Genomic DNA, 21,934 nt, shown 5'->3' with positions numbered 1-21,934 from the left:
CCCAGTTCCAATGTATGGCTGTGAAAGTTGGACCATAAGAAAGGGTGAACGCCAAGAATTGAGGGCTTTGAACTCTGGTGCTGGAGAAGTCTAGTTTAATGAAAAGAAGGACTAGGAGAGACATGATAGCAGTGTTCCAATATCTCAGGGGTTGCCACAAAGAAGAGGGAGTCAAACTATTCTCCAAGGCACCTGAGGGTAGAACAAGGAGCAATGGGTGGAAACTAATCAAGGAGAGAAGCAACTTAGAGCTGAGGAGAAACTTCCTGACAGTTAGAACAATTAATCAGTGGAACAACTTGTCTCCAGAAGTTGTGAATGCCCCAACACTGGAAGTCTTTAAGAAGATGTTGGATGGCCATTTGTCTGGAACAGTATACGGTTTCCTGCCTAGGCAGGGGGGTTGGACTAGAAGATCTCCAAGGTCCCTTCCAATTCTGCTATTGTTTTGTACTCCTGCGAGTCCCTTGGACTGCAAGGCGATCAAACCAGTCAGTCCTAGAGGAGATCAACCCTGACTACTCTTTAGAAGGACAGATCCTGAAGAGGAAACTCAAATACTTTGGCCACCTAATGGACTCCCTGGAGAAGAGCCTAATGCTGGGAAAGATTGAGGGCAAAAGAAGAAGGGGATGACAGAGAATGAGGTGGCTGGATGGAGTCACCGAAGCAGTTGGTGTGAGCTAAAATAAACTCCAGAGGATGGTAGAAGACAGGAAGGCCTGGAGGAACATTGTCCATGGGTTGCGTTGGGTCGGACATGACTTCACAACTAACAACAAAATAACTGAATTAAGAACAAATCACAAGCTATTATGTTGTTCACAGGCTGTGTTGAAATGAATCTACTCCTTTGCTAAATTCAGTTCCGTTGTTGATGCCGGCACAAGTGTGTGCTTAATAGTTGCTTCCATTGTTTACTGGAAAATATTTTTTTTGACGTTTTGAAAATATCTAATCTCTTCCACTTTTGTTCTATCTATGAACTAAGGGGTTCTAAGGATGGCATTGAAATCCTAGTTATTCCTGTAATGGAATATATAAAACATGTGCAGTTTTGTTTCAACAGTTCTCAAAAAGACCCTGACAAAACATTCCAAGTGAGCTCATAACTAAATGTCATTTTGGTCTCTTGGTTCTTCATTTCCTTAATATAGGCTCATTGGAAAGCCCTTCTATTCCAGGGCTATAATCGTATTAACAGCCTTTAATCTCAAGAAGAGTTTAATCTGGGTATAATTGGGAACAATCCAGCTCAAAGAAATGCAGGAATCATACAAAGCAGGAACAAACTCACTGCAATTTTAAGTGCCCTTTTGAAAAAAATTTTTTTATTAGTTTTACAATTTTTTTAGGAAAAGGGTAGTGGGTATGGTTACAAATTTTGACAGCTACATCGTGCAGGAGATGGTACTCCCCCCAAGTCTCATAACTTTTACAAAATGATAAACAAGATGTTATTGCTTAACTAGATTTTGACAGCTTATTTTTACTTTATATTTTCCAATAGTTTCAATCATTTACTTTGTATCAAACAAAAAGATTCATTATATCAGCAATTGCATTTAAGTGCCCTTTTGAAAACTTGGAACACTTGTCAGTTTATTCTTATTAAACAATGTTGGCATTGGAATAGAATAGAATGGGATGGGGTGGGGTGGAATTAAGTAGAGTAGAAAAGAGTAGAATAGAGTAGAGTAGAATAGAAATAGCAATAGCTTTATTTGGCCAAATGTGGTTACATACAAAAGGAATAAGTACAGAAGTAATTGGTCTACTTACAAACTAACATGGAAAATATTAGTATAAGAAAACCACTTTATAAATTAAAAAAGATCAGAAATGGATAGGTTAAGCCTAAAAATCAAAGGAAAAGAAGACTCGGAATATTTTATAACGGGGAACTATTTTACAAATGGTTAATTGACAAATACTGTGGTTAGAGGAGTGGATTTATATAAAATATGGATTATATGAGAAGGAAAAATGAGTAAATATTTTGACAGTTATATAATCGACACTATAATGGAAGATAGTATACTTTTCCAAAACAATTGATATTATCACATTATGCCTGTGCATATATGATTATAATCAGGGGTTGCTGCCAGTGTTACTACTGGTTTGCAACCCGCACGTAATGTGTGCCATGTGTATGTGCGTGCTCTTCAACGTAAATTTTCTGAATGCATGAGCAGAACGATTTACAGTGAACTACGCATGCACAGTCACTAAAATCCAAAATGGCAGTGGCCAAGTGGCACCGAAGGAACTGGTTCGGGGGCATGGCAGGCCTGGGTCGCGGTCGGTTCTTTGACCCAGGCCTGAATTCCACTACTGGTTCAGCCAAATCGGGCCAAACCGACAGGAACCCACCTCTGATTATAATGATTATGGCAATGTTTATATGTTAACTCTCTGGACATCTAGAAAGCACACTGTTCAACGTAGAAATGAAATATGTGATATAAAACAATCACAAAAATCAATAAAAATCTCTAATATGCCTTTTCAATAACTTAGGCCTTTGTATGTATATAATATGGTCCCCCAAACTTAGCAATGATGCTTGGTCATTAATCTGTTGACAGTTCCTAGTGAGACCCTAGGTGGGAAGTGTGTCAAGCTGACATAAACTACATCACAACATGACAACACAAGCCTCGTCCTTTTTTTAAAAAAAAGAATCTGTTTCCCAACATTTCACACATGGCCCAAAGAGGCAAAGTTGTGGCACGCTGCAGATGCCGCTGTGTACACCTGTCATAGAGTGACGGCTCTTGTCACTCTGAGCTGTCAAAAGCTTTTATGACAGTCTTTTTCCAGCTACCATTCAGAAAATGTCATGCTTGGCGAGAACGAAGCAAGTTTCCACACTGTATGTCAGACATTAATACGATCGGGCGGGTCCAGAGGTATTTCACAAGAAAAGTACTCCACTCCTCTGCTTACAATAGAATCCCTTATGCCACCAGGCTCGAAATGTTGGGCTTGGACAATCTGGAACTCCACTGCCTGCAGTTGGACCTAAGCATAGTACACAAAATTGTCTGCTACAACGTCTTACCTGTCAATGACTACTTCAGCTTCAACCTCAATAATACACGGGCAAACAATCGATACAAACTCAAGGTAAACCACTCCAAACTCGATTGCAGAAAATACGGCTTCACAAACAGAGTGGTCAATGCCTGGAATGCTCTACCCGACTCCGTTGTAACATCCTCAAACCCCCCACAGCTGCAACCTCAAAGTGTCTACCGTGGACCTCACCTCATTCCTAAAAGGTCCGTAAAGGGGGCGTGCATAAGCGCACCAGCCAGCCTACCGTCCCTGTCCTACGGTCCCCATTTATTTGTACTCATTTCCTTTGTTTGTGTCCATGTTCCTACTTATACCTGTTATCTTGTTCATGTTTGACAAACTAAAAATAAATGAATGAATGAATACGGGATCGTATTCTGCCCCATACATCCCTGCAACCAATCCGCTCGCACAGAGAGGGCCTCCTCCAGGTGCCGTCCACTAGACAGTGTCGGGGGGCGGCGCCTAGGAGTAGAGCCTTCTCTGTGGCGGGCCCAGCCCTGTGGAATGACCTCCCTCCGGATATTAGGAATACCTCTGACCTCCGCTCCTTTCGTATTAAGCTTAAGACCCACCTATTCCAAGTAGCTGGCCTGGCTCAACTTTGATCTAACCATATCGCTCCTGACGGGTTTTTAATTGGGTATTTTAATTATATTTAATTATTTAGGGGTTTTTTAATCACTGTATTCTAATTGTTTTTTATTCATCAGCCGACCTCCTCCTTGTGTATGTCTCGGTATATGTCTCTGTTATATGTTTGTTTTGTCCACATATTTATTTCATATGTTTCATTGTACGCCGCCCCGAGTCCTTCGGGAGAGGGTGCGGCTAAGAAATAAATATTTATTTATTTATTTATTTATTATTATGAATGAATGAATGAATGAATGAATGAATAAATAAATAAGTGGATTTTAATGCGACCCTAACTGCTTTCTAACTTTCCAAAATGTGCTTGCAATGGCCCTCAAGTGAGGGCGAATGGAGTTCCGACTCCATTGATCGAAAAATATCATTTGTCTGTGCCTCAGGTTATTGAGCTGCGTATCTCCAAACAGTTGGAAATTAATGCTGAAAATCACTGAAGGTAATGACCAGTAACGGAACAGCTGTAATAAGCCATTATTGGACAGAATGGATGCTCCACAGAAACAGAAACTCTGTAAATACTGTATGTCATTGTCACAGGAAGGGGTTTTGTTCAAAAGAAGGGCAATCATGATTAAGCAAGGATCAGGTAAGGGCTGAGGCAATTTGCATCCTCTCCAAATGAGTAATGCCTTTATTTTTTTTTATCCCCGTGTTCCTTTAATGAGCAAGCGCGATCAAGCAAGGAATAGTTATTAGAAAGCATGCCAGTAAACACATTCTCATTTGCCTGCTAAATTTCTTACCCTGATGCAGACAAGTGATTCATCAAATTAGAGCTTTCATCATTAAAGGAGACAACCGGCCCAAGATACTTCTTGCTTGAGGCAATGAAAAAGATGGCTCCCGCATTCACACCACGCACAAATTCTGACTGGAGAAGCAGTTGGGGTTTTTTTGTTGTTGTTACTTTGTTTTAACTCTGGGCACGGCATTGCGTTGTGAACTGAGCCTGTAGGCAGCAGCTCAATTTAAGGAATATAAAGCAGGCCACATGGCACACAGTTCTTCCTCTAAATCTCTAATTAACAGAGGTCTTCCAGACAAATGGTTTTCCAGCCTCCAATGATGGAGCATCCACAATTTCTGAAGGCAAGGCGTTCCACTGGTTATTTGTTCTCACTGTCAGGAAATTTCTCCTTAGTTCTAGGTTGCTTCCCTCCTTGATTAGTTTCTCTCCTTGATTAGTTTCCATCCATTTTTTTGTCTTGAAAATAGGTTGACTCCCTCTTCTTTGTAGTAGCCGCTCAAATACTGGAACACTATCATATCACCCCCAGTCCTTCTTTTCACCAGACATACCCAATTCCTGCAACCGTTAAGCTTCCAGTCCCTAATCATCTTTGTTGCTTTTCTCTGCACTCCTTCTCAACATCTCAACATCCTTTTTATAGTGTGGTGAGCAAAATTGGATGTAGTATTCTAGGTGTGGTCTTACTAAGGCTTTATAATATGAACGGAGCGTGATCTGGTATCAGTAGTGCACTCTTTCCAGAGTGTCTACCTCAGAGGTGTCATGGCAGCTTCACATGATGTATCGGGACCTTTCCCCCCCTTTGCTAAACCGTGGGCCTGGCCAGCAAGTGATGCCCGTGGTCTGGGAGTTTGACAGCACTGCTCTACATCTTTTTTATGATATGGTGACCAAAACTGGATGTAGCATTCTAAATGTGGTCTGACTAAGGCATTATAAAGCGTTTATAAACAGCAGCAACAGGGACTTTAAAAAGCCTCCATTGCTGCTTCTCAGTATTTGCTGCCTTGAGTAACTATCTCATTTGGTATAATGGTAGGGACAGCCAAGCTCAAGATTCTAAGGAAATTATATGTAGCTTGGCAAGATGCCTATACTTACAGGCTAGGCTGACACAACATCCCTAACTTACTTGTTAAGTAGCTCATTTCCTACCTTTATATATTATTGGATACCTGTGCTTGCTATGGAACTATGTGATCGGGCTTGATAAATTGACAGTTAAAGCTTGAACATTAATGAGTAGTTACGGTTGGCCTCTCCTCTCCCCTTCTCTCCCTCAGGCTTGCCCCACAGAGGCCTTTCCTAGGTTATTCCCTTCTCTCCCTCAGGCTGGTCCCATTGATCCTCATCCCAGCCTGCAGGCCGGATGAGCCAGGCGCTGGACATGCCCATGCCCAAGTGGCAGTTGGAACAGAGTTCTTTTCAGGTGGGGAGGGGGAGTAGAATGTCTAACTCCTTAGCATCAGAGCGTGTTAATAATAATATAAGAAATACTAATGCTCTGATGGTCATTTCAAAAAATCCTTTCTAAGAGAGTACCTAGAAGTTTGTAGGCTTTACCATTCTGAAGATTTCATGATGAGGCATGAGTGGTATTTCACTTTTATATAGAGAGATTTTGATTAAGTATACTTATATGAGCTGAGTTTTACGCTTTATTGCAAAGTGTAAGTCTGCCAGGCCAGGTCCTTGTCCCGAAAAATCCAAAACCCCATACAAACCTCTATTTATCTGCTAGTATCTTTTGTCCAATCTTGAATTGAGCAGATAAATGAACACACCAAGATAGCTTTGAAAATGTCTATCTGTTGTTAGGGTCTCCATCAGTGGTGGGATTCAAAAACTTTTACTACCGGTTCTGTGAGCATGGCTTGGTGGATGTGGCAGGGGAAGGATACTCCAAAATCCCCATTCCCTCCAGATCAGCTGGGACTCGGGAGGCAGAGAATAGATGGAAGGCGGGGCCAGTTAGAGGTAGTGTTTACTGGTTCTCTGAACTACTCAAAATTTCCGCTACTGGTTTTCCAGAACTGGTCAGAACCTGCTGAATACCACCTCTGGTCTCCATTCATCTTGGATTCTTAAATAACTTTCCAACAGGAAGACATTCTTTCCTGTTTTTATGTTAAATAAACTAGCCTAAGTCACCCTTTCCTCCCTGGAGGAAGAGGAGGATGGAGAGGGATAAGGAGAAGATGAGAAAAAGCAGAAGTGACAACCAGGGAATAGGCCTGGTGTTGTTTAGTCTGAAAAAATACTGCCGTATTCTTTTTAATTGAAAAATATTTGAATATTGGTATTGGCAGTAATATAAACATACTGAATACACTTCTGATTGAAATGTATTTGAATATATTCTTTCTGATTTTGGGGTAGCATGACTCTGCTCGTATAATTTACTAGAAGGAACTGATATTGTCTATGCATTATTCAGCCATACCCTCTTAACAAAAGACTATTTTAAGAGCTGAAAAGTGATGCCAGCATGGTCCTTTTCTTCATTGTTTCAGAGCTCTAATATGAGACTCCCTAGACAGGTATCATTAATTAAACTACTCTTCAACTCTATAAGGCAGTTCTGGTGAAGTCACATTTCCTTTTAATGAATTATCACGATTAAATGGTCTACAGATAAGATGGATAGCAGACCAAATTTCTTTCACTTTTAGTTATCTTTACTATTTTTCTTCTCCAGCGTTCAGAAAACAATTTACGTATGTTGTGCATTTTTGCTCTTCAGCTAAAGGGCAAGAAGACAGTTTATTTTTATTCATGTGTTTATCTTACCAAAGCTTGGGAAAAAAGATAACTTTGGCTTCTTACTTTCCTTTCTAGAGGAAAATTATATAATATACATGAGATAAAAGGCATTTATGGGGAAACTGATTGATTGGTAATGTATCAAGTCATTGCCAGCCCTTAGTGACTACAGATTTTCCCTGTGACAATTTGTCCCCAGTCTGGTCTTTCAGATTTCCAGTGGTGCACCTGTCAGCTGTCCCAACTTGGTCAGAAAAAAAAGACACTCAGGCCAGGGGAGGGTTGCAACCGGTTCGCACTAGTTCAGGCGAACCGGTAGTGGAAATTGTGACTGGGTCACTGAACTGGTAAGGACTGCAGGCTTGCCACATGCCCGAGCCAATTCCCCGGTCACCACAGCATAGGTTTTTTTGGTCATTTTTTATGTTCTGCGCATGCACAGACCTATTTACAGGCAACTGCGCATGGATGCGGATCATGCCACAGGCGCGTGAGCAAGCAAAATGAGTGCACAGGCACAAATTGCGCATGCACCAAACCTGCAGTAATGCTGGGAGAAAACCACCCCTGATTCAGGCCCATGGTTAGCCAGAGGTACACTTTACTAAAACTTTTGTTAACACTTTCTTTTGTAACACTTTACAAGTGGTTACAAAAGAAGCAAAGCTGGATCTGAGGTTTTCGCGCCCAAAAAATTAACTTTTCCCTGTTCCCTTCCATCCCCCTGGTTGTCAAGAAGTGTTCAATTAGGTGTTAACAGATTGTTTTGGGAAACAGTCCCTATCTTTTGCAGCTGGCTGCATTCCTTTGCTGACCTTGGCACAGCCAGTGATTCTCACGGAATGGGTGCGAGGCTTGGTTTCATTTCCTCATGGTATCCCTCCTGCCTGTCCCACCCCACAGCTCCCTCATCCCGTTTCTATGGCTGGCTGCCAGCAGCAATGCAATACACAGCATAACTGAATAGCAATAGTACTTAAACTTATATACCGCTTTACAATGGTTTACAGTCCTCTCTAAGCAGTTTACAGAGTCAGCCTATTGCCCCCAACAATCTGGGTCCTCATTTTACCGACCTTGGAAGAATGGAAGGCTGAGTCAACCTTGAGCCTGGTGAGATTCGATCTGCCAAACTGCTGACAGCCAGCAGTCAGCAGAAGTAGCCTGCAGTACTGCACTCCAACCACTGCACCATAGCTCATGAATGGCAGCCCTGACAGCACCCATCCCCATCCCCTATCCATCTTCCTTCCAATGGGAAAACTAAGCTGTCCTTAAATTGGTGGCATTCGACATGTGGGACTACTATTCCTAGCCTCCACAAATAGTATGGCTTTGGTGGCTGAGGATGACAATCTTTTTACATGTGGAGAGAGCAGCCTGGAGAATGTGGTCAGTCCATGTATTCAAATTGTATTGAATATTGCTATATTGTATTGCTAACTAGGACGTACAAAACCTTTGCCAGACCAATTCTTGAATACAGCTCGTCTGCCTGGAACCTGTATATCAGACATTAACACGATTGAGAGGGTCCAGAGGTATTTCACAAGAAGAGTCCTCCACTCCTCTACTCAGAATCCCTTAGTAGAATCTCTTATGCCACCAGGCTTGAAATTTTGGGCTTGAACAATCTGGAACTCTGCTGCCTGCAGTCAGACCTAAGCATAGTACACAAAATTGTCTGCTACAACGTCTTGCCTGTCAACAACTTCTTCAGCTTCAACCACAATAATACACGGGCAAACAATCGATACAAACTCAAGGTGAGCCACTTCAAATTCGATTGCAGAAAATACGACTTCGGCAACAGAGTGGTCAATGCCAGGAATGCTTTACCTGACTCCGTAGTTACAGACTCAAACCCTCACAGCTTCAATCTCAAACTGTCTACTGTGGACCTCACCGCATTCTTAAGAGGTCCGTAAAGGGGGCGTGCATAACAAAAATGGAATGCACAGGTACAGTATAGGTGGTACCTTGCTCAGTAGTAGTAACTGTGAAAGGGATCTTGGAGTCCTAGTGGACAACCATTTAAATATGAGCCAGCAGTGTGCAGCAGCTGCCAAAAAAGCCAACACAGTTCTAGGCTGCATCAACAGAGGGATAGAATCAAGATCACGTGAAGTGTTAATACCACTTTATAATGCCTTGGTAAGGCCACACTTGGAATACTGCATTCAGTTCTGGTCGCCACGATGTAAAAAAGATGTGGAGACTCTAGAAAGAGTGCAGAGAAGAGCAACAAAGATGATGAGGAGATTGGAGGCTAAAACATATGAAGAACGGTTGCAGGAACTGGGTATGTCTAGTTTAATGAAAAGAAGGACTAGGGGAGACATGATAGCAGTGTTCCAATTTCTCAGGTGTTGCCACAAAGAAGAGGGAGTCAAACTATTCTCCAAAGCACCTGAGGGTAGAACAAGAAGCAATGGGTGGAAACTAATCAAGGAGAGAAGCAGCTTAGAACTGAGGAGAAATTTCCTGACAGAACAATTAATCAGTGGAACAGCTTGCCTCCAGAAGTTGTGAATGCCCCAACACTGGAAGTCTTTAAGAAGATGTTGGATAGCTATTTGTCTGAAATGGTATAGGGTTTCCTGCCTAGGCAGGGGGTTGGACTAGAAGACCTCCAAGGTCCCTTCCAACTCTACTATTGTATTGTATTGTATTGTATAAACGCACCAGCGTGCCTACCATCCCTGTCTTACTGTCCCCATTTATCTGCATTTACTTCCTTTGTCCATGTTTATGTTCATACTTATATTTGTTATCTTGTACATGTTTGATAAATAAATAAAGTAAATAAAATAAATAAATAAATAAATGCTGCCTTTGATTTTATTTTATAGGCAGAACTTTATTGCCAGTAATTAAACCAAGATAAAGGAAACCAATGAGTTCGGTCCAAGGAAAAACCTGGTTTTCCCTCAGCGGTAGATAAGCCCATCTTTTGGGAAATGGAGTGTCTTTTGGGTTGATTTGTTTGTGCCTTGTCTGATATACTGGCTATGAACGTAATTTTTGATTTGTAATATGGTTTTCTGATTGATTTTTACTTGATGTGTGCTACATGGAGCCACTTTTGAGTTGTACAGCTGTATAACTATACAATCAATCAATCAGTCAGTCAGTCAGTTAGTCAATCAATACCTCCTTCTGTAAGAACCCAGCTCACTTTTAATGTTTGCTTTTGGGGTCTTTCTCTAAATAAATGTTTCTCACTTCAACCTCCAGAATTCCTCAGCCAATTTTGGGAGTTGCAAGTTCGTACAACTTAAAGTTCAATCAACCATAATAGAGCAGGAAGGGACCTTGGAGGACTTCTATTCCAACCTCCTGCTCAAACAAGAAGTCCTATACCCAGTGGTGGGATTCAAATAATTTAAAAACTGGTTCTCTGCCCTAATGATTTCTTCAAACAACCAGTTCACTAAACTGCTCAGAAAATTAACAACTGGTTTGCCCGAAAGGGTGCGAACTGACTGAATCCCACCACTGCCTATACCGACAACTTCTGAAGGCAAGATGTTCCGCTGGTTAATTGTCATCACTGTGACGAAGTTTCTCCTTAATTCCAGATTGCTTCTCTCCTTGGTTAATTTCCATCCATTTTTTTCTTGTCTCACCTTCTGGAGCTTTGGAAAAATAAGTTGACCTCCTCTTCTATGTGGCAGCCCAATAAATACTGGAATACTGCTATCATGTCATCCCTAGTCCTTCTTTTCTTCTAGACTGGCTGCACTCAATTCTTGCAACCGTTCTTCATATGTTTTTGTTTCCAAGCCCTTAATCATCTTACTTGCTCTTCTCTGCACTTTTCCCCCCCTGAAGTCTCAACATTATTTTTGTAATGTAGTGTCTGAAACTGGAGGCAGTATTTCAGGTGTGGTCTATACTAAAACTTTATGAAGCGGTACTAATATTTCACGTGATTTGGATCCTATGCCTCTGTTTATACAACCAAGGATTGCGTTAGCTCTTTGGGCTGTTGCCACACCCTGCTGACTCATGTTTAAGTGATCATCCACTAGGACTCCCTCTCACAGTTACTGTTCTTGAGCCAAGCTTCACCTAATCTGTATTTGCACCTTTGTTTTTTTTTTCCTGCCTAGGTATAAAACCTTGCTTTTCTCCACATTACATTTCATGTTGTTGGATAGGACCCATTGTTCAAGTCTGTTAAGATCTTTTTGGATCCTGAGCTGGTCTTCTTGGGTGTTGGCTATTTCTTCCACCTTAGTGTCATCTGCAAATTTGATGACATAATCCTTCTATTCCCTTATCTAAGTCATTTATGAAGATACTTCTTGAGAAACTTCCTGTCAGTTAGAACAATTAATCAGTGGAACAGAAGTTGCCTCCAGAAGTTGTGAATGCCCCAACACTGGAAGTCATTAAGAACATGTTGGATAGCCATTTGTCTGAAATGGTATAGGGTTTCCTGCCTAGGCAGGGGGTTGGACTAGAACACCTCCAAGATCCCTTCCAACTCTGCTATTGTATTATTATTGTATATTAAAGTGTACTGGGTCTAAAACGGAAGTTTGTGTTACCCCACTGTTTACTCGGTGCTTTAAATATATGTCCCTTTGGAGACCAGGGTGGCACTCTGAATTCTTATTTTCCTTTAAGTCAGGGGTCAGCAACCTGCGGCTCTGGAGCTGCATGTGGCTCTTTCATCCCTCTGCTGCGGCTCCCTGTTGCTCAAAATATGCATCACAACCGCCAATGTGCAACACCCTCCAACACGAGATTTATTGAGCTTTTCGACCCCCTGTAGGCCAACCATGGATAAATCTAAGGAAAGGAAAGTTTCAGAAGAAAAACAGAATGTTTAGTTCAACTACATATGCTAGTTCTGCGGCTGCTCAGGAAATCGTCAGGCACGGGAAAGGTTTTGTGGCTCCTCGCTGTTTTCTGTGGGAAACAGGCCCAAATGGCTCTGAGTGTTTAAGGTTGCTGACCCCAGGTTTAAGTCATTGCTATCCTTAACATGAGACAGTGTTCACTTCAGGAGTGGGTTCTGGCAGGCACTACTGCCGGTTTGCTCATGGGTGCTCTATGCACCCATGTGCAGCATAATAAAAATTATTATGCGCATGTGCAGAAGCAAAAATCAAGATGGTAGCACCTATGGAGAACCAATTTGAGGGTGTGGCAGGCCTGGGTTGCTGGCCAAACCAGTCCGAACCAGTAGGAACCACCCAGTAGTTCACTTTTTTGCGGAAGGTTCTGTTCCTTCAGATCTTGGAAGGCATAAATCCACAGGAGAAATAGCGGTTCAGATTCAATGGAATGGAAGACCTCAACAGGGAGTTTCTATATGATTTGTGCCAGGTAAATGGACCATATTCAGTCAACAGAAGCTGCCAGACCAACGGTTCCAGTTTTTGCCCAAGCAAAGACATTCCAGCTCCTAGATCAAGGTCATACAGATATAGAATTCACATGATAATGAGGTATACCAAAGCATGTGCTGAATCTAGCACAATGTGACATTGGTGGCTGAGTAATGAATTTCCACAACCGTTGGAGATTGCATTATCTCCTTGCACCCAATGAATCTATTTGACCACGGCTGCAAATAGCTAAAGATAGAGGAGAGGAAGGATCTTCATAGGCTGTTCTGAATCTGCCCCTCACTTGGCCTACTAAATTAAGCAAAATAAATTCCATTATGCTTTGCTCCCTCTGAGATGTTAATTAGACAGCGATGAGGTTTTTCTGCACTCATAATAAATCTTTTACTTCAAATACAGTGAGTGTTTGTGAGGTCTTTGGTGCTCTTTGAGTTTTTCTTGCAGACGTTTCATTACCAAACTAGGCAACATCATCAGTGCTACGAAGAAGTGGGGTTTTGCTCTTATTTTTAGATACTAGCGCCTTTTTCCTGTCAGTGTTACTAGTAGTAGTTGTGGAGTTTCCCTGATTAGGCTGTTGTTTACTCTTAGCTGGTTTGTGTATATTGGTAGCTCCTTGATTGGGGTGAAATTGTTTACTGATGACATTACCTAGTTTGGTATTGAAATGTCTGCAAGAAAACCATCAAGCTCAGAGAGCCGCAACGACTCCACAGTTCAACCCTGAGCTACCAATATTCTTTTCTAACAGTGAATACCATTAATTGATTGCTAAAGCCATGCTCTCCATCCAAAAGAAAATATTCTATTACTTTAATTTCTCAGGGGTTTCCACCACCCCCAGAACTCTTGTTATCTTCTAACAAGTCTCCAGATGGATTCAAGTGTACAAGAACAACAACACTTTTGCTTAAAAGTTTTTACATTCTGCATCAACCATCATAAGCAACAACATGAATATCTTAGTGGCGTATGAATAGAAGAAGCAGAATAAACTTCTTCTAATCAATAAATGAGGAAAATATTTTTCCTTTATTTCCTCTAAGCCAGGGGCCAGCAACCCGCAGCTCTGGAGCCGCATGTGGGCTCTTTCATGCCTGTGCTGCAGCTCCTTGTTGCCGGTGGCTCCACAATTCATAGGGCTTTTGGTTAGGATAGGTAGAGGAAAAAGGACGCTGTGCTATGAGGAGACTCTATGGTGGGGGAACTGGACTTCCGGTTCAGCTCCAGAATTGAACGGGAGGCTTCTGGTTAGGACCTTTGTGGGTCTTTGAGTTTTTAAGGTTGCCAACCCCTGCTCTAAGCTGGCAATTCCGCCATTTGTTTCCTTCCCCAAATAAGCAATCAGTGAAATATTTTTCAACAGGTCCTTCCTATTTAACTGTGGGTTGCCAAACTACTCAAAATTTCTGCTACTGGTTCTCCAGAAATGGTCAGAACCTGCTGAATACCACCTCTGCTTCTACTGTGCTGCTATAAAATGGCTTCTACTGTACAGCGCAGTGGAATTGCCATGGTAACAGCCTCACATTACTCCACAAGGGGGCTCCCTCTGGTAAGGGGGAAAATCCAACATTAGAAATTACATTTGGTCCGGACATTTTCCCCTTATAAATAAATACCCAGGCAACGCAGGGCTATCGGCTAGTTTAATATAATAATGTAAGTCATACAAATGTAACTTATTGTTTTGCCTAATTTTGGACAGAAGAGTGTCCCTTGGAATGACCAAAAGTTGAGGTTTCCAACCCATTTTAACTTCTGATTAACTTTTTGAAACTGCATTTGGCCAGGTGCTGGCATTCTAGACCTTAGGATTTTTTTTGACCCGTAACATTTTTTTAGGGGCAACGGTTTATATTAGTCTGGCATTTTCCTTCTGCTATCAGAAAGTACTCTGTTCAGAGACCTAGCATTGATTTCCATTGCTCTGTAAAATTATCTAATAAACTGTACGATGGATGCTGTAATAATCTGCAGTGCAGCCAAAATTTGGAGGACGCGCCTGAAAGCAGGAACAGGATATACAACTGTAAAGGTAAAGATAAAGGTTCTCCTCACACATACGTGCTAGTCATTCCCGACTCTAGGGGGCAGTGCTCATCTCCATTTCAAAGCTGAAGAGCCAGCTCTGTCTGAAGACGTCTCCGTGGTCATGTGGCTGGCATGACTAAACGCCGAAGGTGTACAGAACGGTGTTACCTTCCCACCAAAGGTGGTTCCTATTTTTCTACTTGCATTTTTACATGCTTTTGAATGGCTAAGTTGGTAGAAGCTGGGACAAGTAATGGGAGCTCACTCCGTTACACGGTGCTAGGGATTCGAACCACCGAACTGCCGACCTTTCTGATTGACATGCTCAGCATCTTAGCCACTGAGCCACCACGTCCCTCTTATACAACTGTACGCAAGTCCTAATCTGGCTTCTCTTGTTATCCAATGATTAATACCTTTCCAGTAAATAGGAAATCTTAAAAACGGAAATAACGTAGAGAGCCAGCAATTTTAATTAGGAGTGATTTAAATAGCCTTGATGGCCGCATGATCCCTGATGGGATGGGTAAAAAATAACGACTCCAATACTACACACCTTGGTTGTGTCTCATTTGCTCTCATTAAGTTGACCTCCTCGATCCCAGGTGTCAAATATTCCGCAAAGACAAATCATTTCAACAAGAAAGCTTCTGCAGGTGGTTTTTTTTTTTTTTTTTTTTTTTGCAGACCACAACGCAACTGAGTAATAAGCAATGAAACTACCATCGCCAAACTGCTTCAGTTGTTTCAATACTTTTGGGATTATAGAATGTTAGCACCTACCCCTCTCCTAGAAGAATGAAATATTTTGAGAAATATCAAAAAGGGGACTGGAGGCTAAAAAATACGAAGAACTGTTGCAGCAACTGAGTATATCTAATTTAATGAAAAGAAGGACTACAGGAGATATGATAGCAGTGTTCCAATATCTCAGGGGCTGCCACAAAGAAGAGGGAGTCAAACTATTCTCCAAAGCACCTGAGGGCAGGACAAGAAGCAATGGGTGGAAGCTAATCAAGGAGAGAAGCAATTTAGAACTAAGGAGAAATTTCCTGCCAGTTAAAACAATGAATCAGTGGAACAACTTGCCTCCAGAAGTTGTGATTTCTCCAACACTGGAAGTTTTTAAGAAGATGTTGGATAACCATTTGTCTGAAATGGTATAGGGTTTCCTGCCTGAACAGGGGGATAGACTAGAAGACCTCCAAGGTCCCTTCCAACTCTGTTATTCTCTTCTAAAAAGGCAGAATATTATATTTCCCTGGATGAGAAATGGAGAAACATGCTCTTGGAAAGCAGCCCCAACCTTCCTTAATAGCCCCCAGCAGATGTCAGCACTTAAGAGATAAAGAGATAGCTAGATTCATAAGCAAACACCCTCACTCAGGATAGCTAGATAGCTAGATTCATAAGCAAACACCCTCACTCAGGATCCAACAAAGGCAGGATTAGCCTTCAGCCAGAATCGGAATTGCCCAACACCCTTTCAGAATACAAGCCCCTTCACCGCATCATCTCAATTGCACCACCCCCAGCAAACTTCACCCAAACCTAGCTCAGACAAACTCCTAGGATTTGTACATGGCCCCATGGGAGTCTGACAACAGCCGGTAGAATACATGTTCTTGCAGAGGAACAGGAAGTTCAAGTGCAAAGCCCAAGAGAAGGTATAAATGCTCCTCACTCTCAACTCCATGTTGCCCAGAACTACCTATGTGCTTCTGCTTCATGATTAAACCATCTTCCCAATCAACTTCCAGCCTCCACTTTGTCTCCAGCGCCTTTTTCCCAGCTTGGACCTGGACCTGGACATTTCTTCCAACAGGAAGGAAGTGAATGCTGTTTATTTCAAACCACTGGCATTCCAGAATAAAATGAACGCAAGGAAATGGAAAGAGGATGGAATGTAGTGCTACAATCCATATTTCGTATAGAGAAAATCACAGACTAAGTCTCTGTTGGAAACAGAACATAGAATCCTAGGGCTGGAAGGGACCAGGGAGGGCTTCTAATCCAACCCCCTGCTCAAGGCAGGAAACCTAATTCCATCCTGGTCAAATGGTTGTCCGGTCTATTTATGAAAAACTTCCAATGATGGAGCAGTCACAACTCCAGAAGGCAAGCTAAAGAGGGACTAGAATTCACTGTCTCCTAGTGATTAGCCCATAATCACCCAGCTGTCTTTCAAGTCTAAGGAGGGACTAGAACTCCCAGTCTTCTGGTTTTTAACCTGGTGCCTTAACCACTAAACCAATTAAATTACAGAAAGTCCATAAAACAGTAGTTGGTTCCGGATCCTGTTGCAACCAGTACGGTGCAACGGGGCTGGGCGTCCACCACATGAATGTGTGCAGCACGTGCATGTGTACTTACCGCCTGCGATGCTCCAGCTGCTCGGCGGACTATTGCGCAGGCGCTATACGCTCCATGTGCGTGCGTTGAAGCTCCGAAAACCTCAAATACCGGTAAGGAGCGTGGACGGGCCTTGTGGAGCATACCGGTACCGGTCGTAACCCACCACTGTCCATAACAATCCTAGCAGTTTAACAAGGGACCCATAAACATAGAGATAGGTTCCCTTTCGTGAAGTTTTGCAATTCTATTATTCTACTGCCTTTTTTTAAAAAGCACTTTAAACATAATTTGGTTAAACTACTAAGAATGTTTCTTTATAGCCAAATGCAATTTTCACTAATCCTTTAATCTGCAACAATCTTGTGATCTCACTACAGAAATAATACTGTACGTTTAATGACCTTATGACTTTAGCGTAGAAATTGCCCTTAGAAAATACAGCATGTCACTCTCTCTGATGGGTATTTTTTTTTTGTTTTTTTAAAGGCAGCTATCCTTAACACCTTTTCTACACCTTTCCTACCCAATTTTCTCTAATTTATATATTCTTTTAAAATGTATCTTCACATTTGCATTTTGTGGACAATGTGTGAGACTCTGGTAGACTCTGTCAATGGGTGCCTGCTCGCCTCCTCCTTGTGCAGGGTCTGATTTTCAGATCAATGAACACAGGGGTGAAATCTACTTACCTTTGCTACCAGTTCAGTAGCAATGTGGGCGCGCGCAACCTCCACGCAGGCACAGGAAGTGGTTTCATTTATTTTACTACCGGTTCAGGTGAACAAATAGCAGTTTTACTACCGGTTTGGGTGAACTGGTAGCATTTCACCCCTGAATGAACACCATTTCATTGCCTTCTAGTGCTGTGGCAATATTCACATCAAATTGGATGAAACTTTTCCTCACAATTTTTGCTTGTCCTATTCAAACACGTCCCTGCTATACCGCACTGGCGATCAGTATTCTGCACTGGTTCACCCTATGATAAACGTTATGACAGTTAACGCCACGTTTTAAAATGGATTCAGCTAAGCTAGAACAGATTTAAAGCAGGGTGTAAGTAAGGGTGTTCAATAATGTGCCATGGTTAAGGTGTTAGGCTAGGACAGGGGCCGGCAACCTGCAGCTCTGGAGCCACATGTGGCTCTTTCATCCCTCTGCTGCGGCTCCCTGTTGCCGGTTGGCTCCACAATTGATAGGGCTTTCAGTTAGGACAGGTAGAGGAAAAAGGACACTGCGCTAGGAGGAGACTCTATGGTGGGGGAACCGGACTTCCAGTTGGCTCAAGAATTGAATGGGGGGCTTCCGGTTAGGACCTTTGAGTGTTTAAGCTTGTCGGCCCCTGGGCCAAGATGACAGAAGTCCAGGTCCTTCTTCAGCATAGAAATTCTTGGATGATTTTGAGCCATTGAGTCTACCTGAGCCCAACCTATTTTACAGGGCAGTTATTGTGTAGCTAAAATGAATGTGTAAGTAACTTTGAGCTGCTGGTGGAGGCTTTAATTTGGATTCCTGTGTGGAGCACGTGTTAAACACAATGGCCTCGACATGTTTTTCAAGTTCTACAATTCCTTAGTTCGCTCTGAAGATATCTCAAGATTTCTTTAGAAAAGTTTTCAGAGCTGTGTATCTAGGGCATGTACTATTATTAATCCAGCCTTATCTCCAAATTTATTGAAGCACAGGAATTCCTTTTACTTCGGCATTTAAAGATTTTGCCCCTAGAACTTTCTTCCTTTACTCTAAATCGAAGCCTTCTCTCTCAGAGCCAACACATTCTATTCTAATTGATTCCGATTGTTTGCATGGGGAACAGATAATGAGGTTAGACAGTTTGATTCCCTTGTTCTCATCTCATCAGTTTCTTTATAACTTAAGTCACAAGTTCCAAAGAAATGTCAAAATTCATCAACATCTCTGACATGGCTTCTTGCTAACTTACATAATAAGGAAAAGTGTCTGTCAAGCAAAGAAATTATCATCAACTCTAGGAAAGTTCAAGGGACTGAACATACACACATTCTTACAACAGAATCTAATTGAATATAACTCCTCCCAGTGCCAGTATATATAGTAATCAATAATTGAATGTTTAGATGAGCCAAAGAAAGAAAATAACATAAAGAAGACCATAAAGAAGAAAATGAATGAGGTCTTCACAATCATTGGTTGTAATTAAGGACCTAATTTGGTTCTCTGCTAACTTCTTAGTCTTGATTACAATCAACATCTCAGGCTAGAATACCGTGTTTCCCCAAAAAACAAGACAGGGTCTTATTTTCTTTTGACCCCCGAAATAAGCGCTCGGCCTTATTTTCAGGGAGGTCTTATTATTTTTGAGGTGCAGGAGGCGGCAAGCGTGGTCACCTCATGGCTGCTGCTGTGTTACAATATTTTCGGGGAGGGCTTATTTTAGCACATGCGCTCAAAAGCCTGATTGGGCTCATTATCTGGGGAGGTCTTATTTTTGGGGAAACAGGTAGTAGATAAAATGTATGCAGTAAATGAACTATTGTCCCATATTATGGACACTTCAGGACGGAGAAGTGGTAATTCTCTAACAAATGAGTGTGTGATACTAGGGGGAGGGGCATGATAGCAGTATTCCAGTATTTGAGAGGCTGCCACAAAGAGGAGGGGGTCAGTTTATTTTCCACAGCACCAGAGGGCTGGAAAAGAAATGATGGATGGAAACTAAACAAGGAGAGAAGCAACCTGGAATTGAGGAGAAACTTCCTAACAGTCAGGACAATTAACCAGTGGAACAGCTTGCCTCCAGAAATCATGGGTGCTCCATCACTGGAAGTTTTTAAGAAGAGTCTAGATAGCCACTTATCTGAAATGGTATAGGGGGTTAGACTAGAAGACCTCCAAGGTCCCTTCCAGCTCTATTCTGATTTTGTTTCTCTTTATACAGATTGTGCCGATGTCCTCAGGCAACAGATTCTAGAGAGGTAGGCAGATTGGTTCATGTATGTTATATATGTATAACTAGTCGATAACCTGGCATTGCCTGGGTATTTATTTATGGGGGGGGGGAAATGTTTGGACCAAATGTAATTGCTAATGTTGGATTTTCCCCCTTACCAGAGGGAGCCTCTTTGTGGAGTATTGTGAGCTGTTACTATGGCAACTCCACTGCGTTGTACAGTAGAAGCCATTTTATGGCAGTACTGTAGAAGCTATTTAAAGGCAGAACAGGCTGCATCTTAACAGAACACCCATGCCGAGGGGCGTTAGGAGTGTCTTACCCCCACAGTATTTGTTTCCAGAGAATAAGTCATCAATATACCAAGTTTAGCTGAAATTGCTCGAGGCGTTCCAGAGTTATGCTGGAACATACATACATACAGCCATTTATATATATATAGAAGACGACGACGAAGATTTCACCTGCTGACCTTAGGTGCAGTGGGAGGGATGTTATCCTATCATTATTGCTGAACTCAATGATAATTTAAATAGGATGGGAAAAAAGTGTTACCACCTCGTCCTTTGCCTCAGGCAGCAAAATGCCTTGTGCAAAGCCTCTGGGAAAGATTGTATTGGATTGAAAGGTTCTGATCATAGCCGCTCGTATCTTAGTCACCTCCCGTGGGAGGCTACTGCAATATACTCCACATGGATCTGTCCTTGGAGAGCATCCAAAAGCTGCATCAGGTTCAGAACGTGGCATCGCAGGAAGTTTATGAGCACCTCTCGTTCCACATGTTAGACTCCTGCTCCGTGAAATGCACTAATACCAGTAGACTTCTAGATGCAAAGTCATGATCTCGTTGGTCATATCTAAAAATGGCATGGTTACTTGCAGGAAGCCTTATTATTTCTGCCTGCTCCAGAATATCTTGCACATCAATGAAGAAGTACCATCATGTGAGACCCAGAAAGTGAGCTTTTTGTGTGTCCCCTGACTCTAGGACAGGAGTCGGCAATCTTAAATACCCAAAGATCCATTGTTCTGACCTAGGCTTCCTGAGAAAACATAAATCACAATCTTAGTCCCTAAAACTCTCTTTTATTCATATAGCTGTGAATTATGGTCATTCACAGCCCGCAAATCTTCACAAACAATCTGTGAAGAGTCCGACAGATGTCTGCTTGAGTTACCACAGTCTTTCAGGGGAATGTTGATAAGCACCCACCTTTATCTCCCTTGAAATGCTGCCAGAGACCTAATTGCCTAATTACTTTTGCAAGGCCAAACTTAGCACAGAGTCAAACAGAACTTCTCAAAGCTTGAACCGACCAGATCAACTAATTGCTTCCTGCAAAAGTTCATGTCCCATTCGCTCCTCTTTTATGGGAGGGGCCAATCATCTCCAAGCCTTACTCCCAAGCCAACCCTGTTCTCTTAATTCTTCTTGCTTTCTGGCAGCTCTGCGCATGCACACACTGGGAACAGGCTTCCGCTATTCTTCTGCCTCACTGATGTCAGACGCTGGAGGCTCCAGAGGCAGCAAATAATTACCAGATAGCCTTGGCCCCCTCTCTGCCTCCGTCGCAGAGCCCTCGTCCGAGCCTTCCTCAGATTGCAGGACTGTCCCATATTCTGCCCCAACCTCCTCACTGTCTGACTCTGCTGCCAGCTCCACAGGCAGCCCCCCATTCAATTCTGGAGCCAGAAGTCTGGTTCCCCCATCATAGAGTCTTCTCCTAGTGCGGTGTCCTTTTTCCTCTCCTGACCGGAAGTCCGATTCCCCCACCATAGAGTCTCCTCCTAGTGCGGCATCCTTTTTCCTCTACCTGTCCTAACTCAAAGCCCTATCAATTGTGGAGCCGACCAGCAACAGGGAGCCGCAGCAGAGGGATGAAAGAGCCACATGCGGCTCCAGAGCCGCTGGTTGCTGACCCCATAGATTATATTAGCCCCGAAGAATTGATGTCCATACATCTTAAAATTGCCAAGGTTGAGAAACACTACTCTAAATGA

General features: G+C 42.4%; 1 protein-coding gene across 4 annotated transcripts in view; it reads right to left on the bottom strand.

The window, feature by feature from the left end:
• Positions 1-21,934, bottom strand: part of PEX5L (peroxisomal biogenesis factor 5 like) — a 218,309-nt gene that overhangs the window by 117,291 nt on the left and 79,084 nt on the right. Inside the window, exon 1 of one of the 4 annotated variants that reach the window (XM_081954225.1) lies at positions 4,482-4,576. The exons of the other annotated variants lie outside the window; for them this stretch is intronic. The gene's annotated coding sequence lies outside the window, so the exon portion shown is untranslated. Of the gene's footprint in view, positions 1-4,481; positions 4,577-21,934 lie in introns of those variants that run through there. 4 annotated transcript variants of the gene reach the window in all.

Source organism: Natrix helvetica (genome assembly GCF_964273705.1).
Source record: "Natrix helvetica genome assembly, chromosome: 5".
NCBI lineage: Eukaryota > Metazoa > Chordata > Lepidosauria > Squamata > Natricidae > Natrix > Natrix helvetica.
This window is presented reverse-complemented; position numbering and strand designations above follow the sequence as displayed.